The sequence below is a fragment of the Petaurus breviceps genome, unplaced genomic scaffold (assembly GCF_028583685.1).
Source record: "Petaurus breviceps papuanus isolate PSGF00001 unplaced genomic scaffold, PetGlider_PUasm1.0 78, whole genome shotgun sequence".
NCBI classification, from domain to species: Eukaryota; Metazoa; Chordata; class Mammalia; order Diprotodontia; family Petauridae; genus Petaurus; species Petaurus breviceps.
Window position 1 is genome coordinate 1466611 of NW_027186502.1, and position 11894 is coordinate 1478504.

Sequence of the window (11894 nt, forward strand, 5' to 3'; positions counted from 1 at the left end):
TTTGAGACTGACACCACTGGTCTAAAGGCAAGTCTTAGACAAGCCCTGAAGATGCTGCTGAGAGATGCATATTCTCTTCTTCATCCTCTTCCTTTCTAGCAATCTAAATAGTGAAAGTGAAAGAGAGTTTGGCAAAGTTGGCAGAATTGAGGTCAACAGAGACAAAGTGGTCAATGTAAGGCCAACAAAGTAGATTCCAAGTACCAGCAGCATGAAAATTCATTCATGACTGGCTTCTCCATTGTGGGTTCATAGATCTTGGAAGTGGAAAAGACCTCAGGAGATATCCTAATCTAGACCTCTAGTACCCAGAGGGTAATGTGAGCTCATCAATATGAAAGTTCCCTCCAAGGAATGTAAACCCATCCAGGCTGGTCCTCTCCTTCATGTTCCCCTGAAATCCAGGGGTATCACCTATAAAAAAAAAGCCCTCTAATAATAATAATAAAATAGTAAGAGCTAACATTTATACTAAGAGTTCTAAAAGTCTCAGTGAAGTTTTAAGCTTCACCTGGTACAGAGTTTTAAGGTTTACTATTAAGGCTTTTGCATATATTTTTTGATCTGCCCAACTTCCCTAGAAAGGTAGTACTATAATCATATAAGGTATGACCTACCGATATTATAGCCCCATTTTCCTGATTAGACAGCTAAAGCCTAGCAAGACTGTAATAGTCTAAAATCACAAAAGAAGCTTCTTTTCTTGTAGGGAAGAGGTCAGAGGACTGGTAGGGGAAAAATAGACAAGGATGAGCCAACCTAGCAAATTAATTTTAAATAAACTAAGACTAAAGAAAAATCTACAGTATGCTTCCATGGAAGGAGCAATGAAGGTAGAATTAAGAGTATGGGTTCAAATCCAGGCTCTCCTACTTTCCACCTATGTTACCTTGGATAAATCTCTTAACTACTGAGGGATTTCAAAGGAGCACATAATTTCATTATTGAAAAACACCTTAGAGTTACCTAGTCTAATTCCATTATTTTGTAAATGAGAAGTTTCAATCTCAAAAAAAGTAAAACGATTTATCCAAGATCACACAGCTAATTTGCTGCATTTCCAGGAGGAAAGACAGTATAGTTTACATTAGTTGGGCTGAATTTTAAGAAAACCTAGTTCTCTTCCCCACTATTCGTGGGGAGATCCATGAACAAGTCTACATCAAAGGTATGATCAGTGGTGACAATCATGTTGAGCATATGATGTTGGCCATGGGCTAGATATAGGGGTAGAAGTATTCTGGCTTCAGGACTTCAAACACGAATGTAAGAAATGATATTAAGACCTTGTATGAATGCATTTTTATATATTCTAAGGTGGGGGATGGGGACTAAGGGCCAGAAATAGGGAAAAGGGGGGGGGGCTTAGGGCAAACCGTAGGCTAAAAATGGAGGTGATAGCCCTGGCATGAATCCTAGTTCTCACCGTCCAACTGATGGAGGAAATTCAAAGCACAAAGTGTAGTTAAGTGAGACAGAACCAGACCCACACTAGATGAATCCTTCCCACATGGCCAACTCTGAAAAGTCATCCATCAGGCTGCATCACATGTTCTAAAAGGGAGAAAAACTCCACTATGAATGGAAATCCTATAGCATTGCACTCTTTCAAATCAGGAATAAAGACTAAACCTCTGACTGCATTGATGTAGGAAATCTTAGATGAGGAGACACTCTGCCAGGGCAGATCAGCATCTGAAACATCTAGTCTTAGGGAGCTGCCTAGAACACTAAGAGGTTAAATGATCTGCCCAGGGTCATGCAAGACCTGAACATAAATCTTCTGTCTCTGAGGCCAGCTCCCTATCCACTATGGCATGGATACCTCTACTTTCAAAAAGGACAAGATTCCAAATTACATATGGCATTGATGAGAAAGGAAAGTTGGGGCACAGTTAGATTATGGAAGAAGGAATGGCGTACAATAGCCAATGTCCATAATATCTTGAGCTCCTCTGGAACTGGGAAATCACCATAAGCATACTTCTCTCTGGCTGTGCATTTCTGGTGTTCCCTGGCCATATTGGAAATGGACAAATACCCATGTTGCTTAGATCTCATAGCAGCAACAATTACATGGATCTTGCTTCTACCACGGATTTTCCCTGTACTTTATAAAACTTATTCATGTCCACTCCATGTTTTGCCTGTGGGGAAACCTAGACAGTATAAGGAAAAGCTATTCCTTGGATTCTGGAAAGACAGACTTTGAGGTTTCCATATATATGCTTGCATACATTCTGTTCATTGTCATCTGATGATCTAGTGAATGTTGGGACTTAACTCTTAAAAGTAGCCTGGATCAAACCAGAAACCCCACTCCAAATCTTTGGCACCACAAGGAGAGAACTGCAACTTAAATCAATAACCCGTATTGGAAACAAAGGGCAGGTTCTTTTGTCAACAGGAGGAGAAAATGAGAAGTAGAGAAGAAAGCAAGCTAAGCCAGGTCTGACACATGCCAGCCAGCAGGCAGCCTAAGAATACAAACATTTGTCTTGCATGTTAAAAAGGAACATGCTGATGGAACAGGTTACCCTGATATATAAGGAGTATTACTCTTCTTTTTGAGTGACAGTCCTTAAACCAAAGTGCTTAAGAGTTATGCCTGGAGCAGGACTTGAGGGACCTGTGAGTAGAGCTGGGTCAGCCACTAGTCTCCTGAGAGAAGCCCACACAGCTACTACCACAAGGGAGAAGGGACTGGCCTGAGCAGGTGACACTGGTGCTGAAAAGAGAAGAGAAGCACACGAGGAAGGAGCGCCAGTCACTACCAGAAGGCCAAACCCTTCTCCTCTCAGTTCTGTACACATGCAACCTTTGTAGGCAGAGCCAAAGTTGCAAGCATTCTTGGCCCAAGATAAATACCACGGCAAATTCTTTTCATGCCTGTCTTCCTTTGATTCAGTCATTCCCCAAAGGTAAGAAATGAGGCCAACCCCAGGTGTGCCAAGAGTTGTGCTGAACAAGACATATTCACGTTTTCTGGGTGGGAGGGTAAGGATAACTCATGAAATGTCTGAGCTGGGATGGACCACAGTGATAAACCAACCTGACACCATTTCACAGATGAGGTAACTGACGTTGACTTGCCCAAGGTCACACAATTGGTTGGTAGCCAAAGTGGCACTAGAATGCAAATTTTTTGAATTTCAGTCCGTGTACCTCTGTTTTGTCCCATGATCTTTCAAGAATAGGATACTGAGGCATTAAGGGAAGCAACCTGAAGCCAAGTCAGGACTGGAATTTGTGTGTACCAATTCCCTATTTAATGGACTGATAAGTACAAACAGTTCTTGACCCCCACCTTCCCTCTCTCTGCCTAAAACATGGGGACTAGAGTTCAGTCATACTCTCTGACTCAAAATACGATTAAAGGAGTCTGGGTTCAAGAAAAAGAATATTTAGAGATAGTGCTCTAGGGAACCAAATCTCTTAAAGGATGGGTAAGTATCACAATAGCTAACGCCAAATTCCTATTAAAAACCTTGATCTCTTCCCTAGTTGTACTTTGGCTACAGATAATCAAGTTTTGTTTTCATTTTTTTTAAACTTCTAAGAAAAAATCCTTAGATTTTTCTTGATAGGATGATAGGTCATGGTTCAATCTATATTGTTTGGGAATCATAGAGCCAGAAAGTACCATGAACTTCCTGACAACTCTTGGCAAAAGGTGGACTACCTGATGCCCTTATTCTACTATGTGCCGGGAAAAAAAGAACCCTGATAGAAGAAAATGCTTTTGTTAAAGAAAATAGAGCAGCATTTGTTCTCGTGGTAAAACACTAGAAACACAAGAAGTGTAAACTGGGGATTGATTGAACAAAGTATTGTATATAAATGTTGAGATTGTTCTTCCATAAGAAATGACAGATATAAGGAATTAAGATAAATATTAAATATTTTAAATGAAAGATTCTTTTGAGATAATATATTTAAAGCACTATGTAAAGTCAGCATAATATCTGAAAAGATTTTCCATTTTGGTCGTTGAGTTCAGTATTTAAAATCAATCAATTAGCATTATTTATTTTTTGCTTTTTTGGGGGGAGGGAAGGCAGGGCAATTGGAGTTGAGTGACTTGCCCAAGGTCCCACAGCTAATAAGTGTCTGAGGTCAGATTTGAACTAAGGTCCTCTTGACTCCAGGGCCACTGCTCTGTTCACTGCACCACCTAAGCCACCCCTTGACTAGCATTTATTAAAGTCAGTCAGCTAGTATTTATTAAACACCTATTGTGGGCCAGGCTGTGCTAAGCACTGGGGTATACAATGACAGGCAGAATGCAGTCCCTGCTCTCAAGGAACTCACAGCCTAAGGGGGAGACAACATGCAAATATTTATGAAGAAACAAGATAGAACCAGGATAATGGGGAGATCATCAGGAGAGGAAAGGGGATCAGGATATTTCTTGCAGACTTTCAGTTTTCCTTGGTACTAGACAGAAATTCAAGGGATCCAGTTGCATGCTGGTCACAAACTTCACATACTCATCCCAACAATCAAAATATTTGCTTAAAAATAGATAATGTTCGATAGTTTACAAGGTACTTTCCTCATAAACTTACAAGTTAAGTAGCACAAATATTATTATTCCCATTTTATGGATGAGAAAACTGAAGCTGAGAGGTTAAATAACTTTTTCATGATCACAATGCTAATGCATCTCAAAGCCAATACTTAGACTCAGTTCTTGGCCTTCAAGTCCAGTGCTCTGCTCCCTATAACACACTAAATCTCTGTCCCAAGACATAACCTACTTCAATTCCACCAAGAAGCAACTTCCCACAATTCTTACACACGCATGTCTTTTAACATATGTGCCATGGAAAAGCTTGGAAAGGCTCCATACAATCAAAACAGAGCAGCATTTGTTCTTGTGGTAAAACACTAGAAAGACAAGAAGTGTAAATTGGGGATTGGCTGAACAAAGTGTGGTATATAAATGTTAAGAGATTGTTCTTCCACAAGAAATGACAGATATAAGGAATTAAGATAAATATTGATACTTCTTGGAACCGATTCAGAGCAAACAAAAAGATCCAGGAGGCTATATAATATTATTACAATAACATAAATGAAAATAATAAAAAACAGTAAAAAATGTACATGGAATATCTCTGATATAAGGGTCTGATATCAAAGAGATATAGATTAAAAAAATAAGAACTACAATCATTCCAAATAAGATAGAAGTTCAAAGGATATAAACAAACAAGTCTCAAAAGTAAGAATTGAAAACTACTAACAATCATGTGGAAGACTGCTCCAAATTACTAATAAAGAAAAATTCAAATCAAAAGAGCCCTAAGGTTTTACCTCATTGACAGTAATTCATCAGATATAACAAAAAGACGGGGGAAATATGTTCAAGGGGATGTTGGGAAGACAAGCATGCTAATACACTTTTGGACCTCTAAACTGGACCAACCACCTGTTAAGCAATTTGAAATCATTCAAAGATTACTAAAACGTTCATGTTCTTTGAACTAGCAATCCTGTGTGCTAGACATATAACCCAAAGAAGTCAATGACCCCACACACAGTCAAATATTTATAGCAAAACTTTTTATAAGAGCAAAGAACTGGAAACAGTGAATGCCCAACAATTGCGGAATAGTTAAACAGGCTGTACTATATGAAGGTAATAGAATATTATTGTGTTGTGAGGATGAATGGGAAGTTATATGCACAGGCAAGTAAGCATAACTAGGAAAACATATACACAATTACTAGAACAGTGTAAATGGAAAGAATAACAACAAAGCAATAAAAACTGAATACTATGAAATTATGATGACCAAACTAGGTCTCAAAGAAGAGAGAGGAGAAGACACCTCCCCACTTTTTTTTAAAGAGAGCTGGAGGTGGGGTGGGAAGCTATGGCTATGGCACACTACATATGATGTCAGGCTTTGGGAAATTATTGGATAGTTTTGCTGAACTTTTTTTCCTTTTATATTCTTTATTAAATGAGACAGGGAGAAGATGGGGTTTGATATGTTGGGAAATGTAGATGATATCAAAACAAAAGGAATCAACTAAAAAAGGAAATCAAACTTATTAAATATAATATTTGATCTCAGACCCAGAAAACTGCTGTTAAAACAAACTTCCTTGCTCTCAATAGAAAGGTAAGGGACTAGAGGAAGACTTTTTTCAACTGAAAAAAAGAATTCAGCTTCCAAAACTTTTCAATGTTCATCCCACCTCCAGTATGTGTGTGTACACATGTGTACATCAACACACATACATATTTTTCCCTAACTTAGGTTTATAACTTTCCAAACTCTCTCTCTCTTACCTAATAGTAGGCACCCACTCACAAACCTTGTAAATAAAACTGAGACCATCAAATGCTATCTTAACATATACCTCTTTTTGCTGTTTTGTATCCACTAACACATAAATATGCCCCAATTCTCAGTCTGCCCCACGTGTACCCATCCTTGCACATGATGCATGCACAGACCTTATCAGTACAACTACACACTGCCTTCAGCTTCCCTGCACTGGAAGTTTTGGTCCTACTCCAACAAACTCAATTTTAAATAAAACTAAATCTAAAACCCTAACCGCGGTCATTAGTTCAACTTACCAGATGCCAGAGAAATTGCCTGTCTCATTAATGAGTAAAACAGCAGCTGGTAATGTCTTGGAGCAGGTTGGTGGGTTTTAAAAATCTTGGGAGTTAGCCTGGATCCCCTCTCTCACTTCTAGCCAACATGTGGATTTACGTTCCCTCCAGATCATCAGGCGGGAGGGAGCCCAGCACAGCTCAAGAAGAGGGCTGCAGAAAAGTCTGCAGAAAAAAGCAGGCTGCTCAATTACAATTAACCATCCTGGAAGTAGGGGAGGAGAAGAAGCCAGTTCATTGAATACATATGGGAATGAAAACGCAGAGATGGGAAATGTTATGTAATTAAACTCTGCTGGCCTATCTTGCCCAAGGGGGGAAAGTAAGACCCATCAGTAGTGACCTCTTCCAATCAATTTAATTGTCCCAACCTCGCCAAGAAAAGCAACAGAATTGGTTTAGTGCCTCCTGGATATAGCTCAGCTCAAGCCTATTTATGGTCATTGAGAACAAGGGCAAGAGACTGCCCCAGGGACCAGCAGTCTAGGCCCTAATGCAGGGTCCAGGACTCCAGTACTTCCACAAGAGAAGAGGTTGTACCTACCCCCACTTCACCAGAAATGACTCATTGGTCAGTTCAACACCTGACACCCATAATACTTCTCATCAGCCAAAACCTTGCCTATCAAGCAACCAGACTCTGGGGGAAAACAAAAAAATAATAGCAACTAGGTACAGCTGAATAGGCTCCTGTCTTATTCAAAACAAGTCTACTAAAAGCTAGTGACTCACTCTTATGCCCCCAAAGTCACTTTTTTTGGCCATTATTGTATGTATACTTAGAGGAGGGAAAGTAACTTTCCTCTAAGAAGTTATTTCCTGTAACATCCTTTAATTTCCTCTGACACTCCAGTGCCTCAATGATGTCATCAATATGGGTACTCCCTCCACAAGCAGAGATGGAAATTCACCATGACTGAACAGTCTGTGTGACTCTCTTCTCTGTCCTGCCATAAATCCTCCACAGGGGCTCGAGCATTCAGGGTGCTGGGTGCCTTCTTCTAGAATTCTTGGTATGGTGGAGATAATGTTAGAGCCTACAAACCCTGCCCTCCATGATCAGCCCATTTTTTCTGGTCACATATCTCTGCTTAAATCCCTGTTGCTTCCCTAGTACAATTCCTTGTTGGTGATGTGTTAAAACCTACTCATGCCCCCATGTGACTCTCTATTACCTTCTAAGTGAACCTCAACTCTAGCAACTCATGAAACCATGTACATGGATTCAGAACTTTAAACACCTTACTCCTCACTGTTACCACAAAGAGGCAACAATGGTAACAGTAGCCTTTGTGGTAACAGTAATCTTCTTGCTGTTCCATGAACATGACACTCCAACTTTTAGTTCCGGGTATTTTCTCTGTCTCCCATGCCTGGAATGCACTCCCTCCTCCAATCTACATACTGACTTCGCTGAATTCCTATCTTCTACTGGAAGCTTCTTCCAACTCCTCTTAATTCTACTACCTTCCCTCTCTTCCTTCCTTTCTATTTATCCTCTATATAGCTTCATTGTACTTGTATATATCCTGTGTATATTTGTTTGCTTACAGTCTCCCTTAGATTGTGAGCTCCTTGAGAGCAAGACTGTCTTTTACCTCTTTTCCAATTCCTAGTGCTTGAGCACAGTGTCTGGCACACAATAGGTGTTTAATAAATGTTTATTGACTCAAGGACTAAACCAGGATTAGCCATAACAATTTTATGAAGTCATGAATAATTTAATAAAAGATCTGCCCAAGATCAGTGAATTAACAGTGAGATGGGATGGGTACCCAGACTTTATTGTCAGTCTGGATTATCACTTCTAACTGGTTTGGATTAATGGCCATGTTATTCCACATGTTTCTTTTTTTTCACTTTTCGGTAAAGATTTGTGCTTTTAATCCAGCAAATCTTGAAGAAAAAAGAGTAGATTTTCTGCCAAAACCTGGAGGCAAGGGTATGAGAGCAATTGCAAGCTTTCAAAAATAAATATAACAGAATTCCATTTTAACAGAGCCATTATTACATGCATTCAAATGCACTATGCATTTTTGACATCACATCTCTCTTCCATTCCTCTTTTGACACACACACACATACACGATTCATACTCATACAAATCAGGGCCTGCTATAGCTAAGTTAGCTAATAACACAGGTTCTTTCCTCTCTCCAGCAGCAAGCAGCCTGTGGTGCCACCAGTACCTACAATCATAAAAAATACTTTGTCACATGCCCTGACACTGATATATTTTTACATTTATCATCTCATTCTTCTGATTGGCCATGCTCTCTTTACCAGCCTCACTAGCCTCCTCCACTTTGGTGACTGATCTTGAGGGCTAACGACTTATTTTTCTAAACAAGTGTTCTCTCCATTACTGTACCCTGCCTCATCTACCAAACACCTAATCTAACACAGCACACTGAAAGCAAATTCAGTCCTGAAAGAAACACAGCATCCCTGTTTTCTTTATGAGAATTCAGTTCCACTTTATGGATGCCTGAGTAAAATACTTACCCCTTTAATATATTTAGCTCTCATTCACACATTCCCACATATATACCTCTGGACAATCCTTCCCCACCCCCCACCCCCACATACACAGATTCCACCAATCTCAAATCAAAATATTCTGAGGTCACTTATCTTTACTCTCCAGATCTTCAGCTTCCCCCACACTCCTAATTAGGCACCACACACTAGGATTTCCTTATTCAATTCACTGGCAGGAGAGAGTCCCAAACATCCCAGATCCTCTATTCAGCCTAGGTGCTCAGCTAATTCACAAATACCTACTACTCCCTATATGAGAAAGGCTACCACCCTTGCTCCTTTAACAAAACAGAATTGTATATCAGACGAATCTTGGGAGACAGATATAGTGCTCTTTTCACGAAGCCAAAGATACATTCTCCTAGCACACATATCCATAAACACCTCAAAGAAAAATAATTATAAAGTGAGAAATACCTTCAATAAGTCACCTAGCCATCCTTAGGCCTCTTGGCATTTCCACAGCAGTCAAATTACTCCCCAAAGACAATGGCTCTGGTACAATGCGCTATATGTTCAGAGCCTCTAATACTGTGCGATTCACCCAGCAAGCACTGGATAAGTGTTAAATCTGAAAAACAGTCGTTAATGGTGAAGTATTCTCACAATACATACATGCATCTCCTGTCCAGCAAAATGAGCTCTCTTCTTCCACTCACATCTTACACACAGATCTCTTCTATTCCCTCTCCCCAAACTCCTCCACAAAACGAAGTCTATAATGTACCCCCACATAAGATCCTTCTCTTTATATGTGAGCCCTTCATCTTAACCCTTTCCAACCGTCATATCACTGGAAATATAGCTTCCTTTCCTACATAAGCCCTCACAGATTCCAAGAGGAATCTGTCTGAGTCCACAATTTATCACTCCTCAAATGCCTCAATGCCATTCCTGCCAAATTCTCCAATGCCCAGACCCCCACATATCATACACATCTTCCATATAAAGTTTACAACCTGCTCTTCTCATAATCTTTCCCCACCCCCTACACACATCCCCTTGGTAATCCTCAGGCAAACAACCCTGCACCCAAGGCCACTTTTCCCTCACACATCACTCCCACACCACATTAATTCAACATCTCTGAGCAGACAGACACAAGCTATGCCTTTTCTCCAAATTCTCTCTCCCTCTCCCTTTTCTCCCTGAAGTAAAACAGCCTTTTCCTTGGCCTATATCTATAATTCCATATATTCTGACTTTCTTTTCTTTACACACACAAAGAAGCACCTCCAAGGCACAATCAAACAACATTATAAACAGTTCTTACTATGTGCCACACACACCCTTTAGTCTTACATATGTCTGATTCTCCCTACCCATTTAACTCACTCAACTAATTTGTACTTTTATCCCCTCACCCTTCCCACAAATCACACATATACTGTTCAGACACAAAAACATCGTTTCTCTATGTATAGATCCCATACACTCAGTTGATTTCCAGATCCTTTAGCTGTGCATACAGAGAACTAATGCCAACTATCTTAAATGATATCCCCTGGAAATATTCACCGCTATTTCCCAACATTTTATTTATACACACCTATATTTCTAGTCCCCTCCTCACATGGTTCCCTGTGTTAAAGAACAAGGTAGAAGAAGTTGGACTCTCTTTCCAAACTTTATCCCCTCAGCTTCCTTTGTGTTTTAAGTCACAAAGGAATTGAATAAGGTACAGGTCTGAGTGTGTGTTTCTGTGGGGGATGGTGGAAGTAAAACTGTTGAAACTTTCCAATTCTGTCCTCAATAGACAAGTGGATGTTCTCTCCCCTGCTATTCTTGCAGAGTGGGAGACAGATCTTTACTGAAAAGCACATGTTCCAACCAGGCAGAATTAAAAACAACGCCCTCCACCACCACTCCTGAAAACCCTTTCTCCACAGAGAGAGGGCAGCCCTGCTTTCCCCCCCAAAGCCTCTAACCCCAAACTATACTTCCAACACATGAAGATTTCTCTTCTCCAAGGTTAAGTGTGACATCCAGGTCCCAAGCTCTCTCTACCCAGACGCTGACCAGAGCCCAGGCACCAGAGGTAAAGAGAACCATCTTCCTTTCCCTGGTTCCCTCCATCTGGAATACCCACAGATCCACCAACAACAAAAAAGCCCTTTTTAAAGTCAGTCTCCTCAGTCCAAGCAGTATTCCTTAGCTCCCTTTATTTAAGAGGCAAATTATGAAATGGCTCAGCAAAACTATCCAAACCATTTAGGAACTTCTGGGCAGAACAGACTACTACCCCCCATCCCAAACCGAAGGCCCCTTCCCCCATCCACCTACTCTCTTCTGGGCTCCTTTTACTTCTCCCTACAGTCCAGAAGTATCTCTCAATTTCTTGGACGACTAGAGGTTCTGGCTTTTGGCAAGAAGTACAATTTATTTTATTCTCCCCTCAACCTTCTTGAACCCTTCAGGGCCTTTGGATCCGAAAGTTTTTCCACATAACCAACCCTGCCTCCAGTTCCTAGAAGGACTTTCAGAATCAGTAATGGCAATTCTCCTGGATGCCCTGACCCAAGTGCCCTCCTACTCTCTAGAAATCAGACTGGATCTTCTAAACCTGGAACCCAGATGTGGGGTTCAAGGAGTTGGTAATGTAAAGTGGGTGACAAAAGAGGAATTTCATGGGGATGGTAGGGAAGATGGGTGGGGGCTGCTTGATAAAAGGTCAAGAATAGGGGTGTGTGTGTGTGTGTGTGTGTGTGTGTGTGTG

The 11894-nt window shown here is 40.5% G+C and overlaps 1 protein-coding gene across 4 annotated transcripts in view; it reads right to left on the reverse strand.

The window, feature by feature from the left end:
- NTF3 (neurotrophin 3) overlaps positions 1-11894 on the reverse strand; it is a 138492-nt gene that overhangs the window by 123225 nt on the left and 3373 nt on the right. The gene's annotated exons all lie outside the window — the stretch shown is intronic.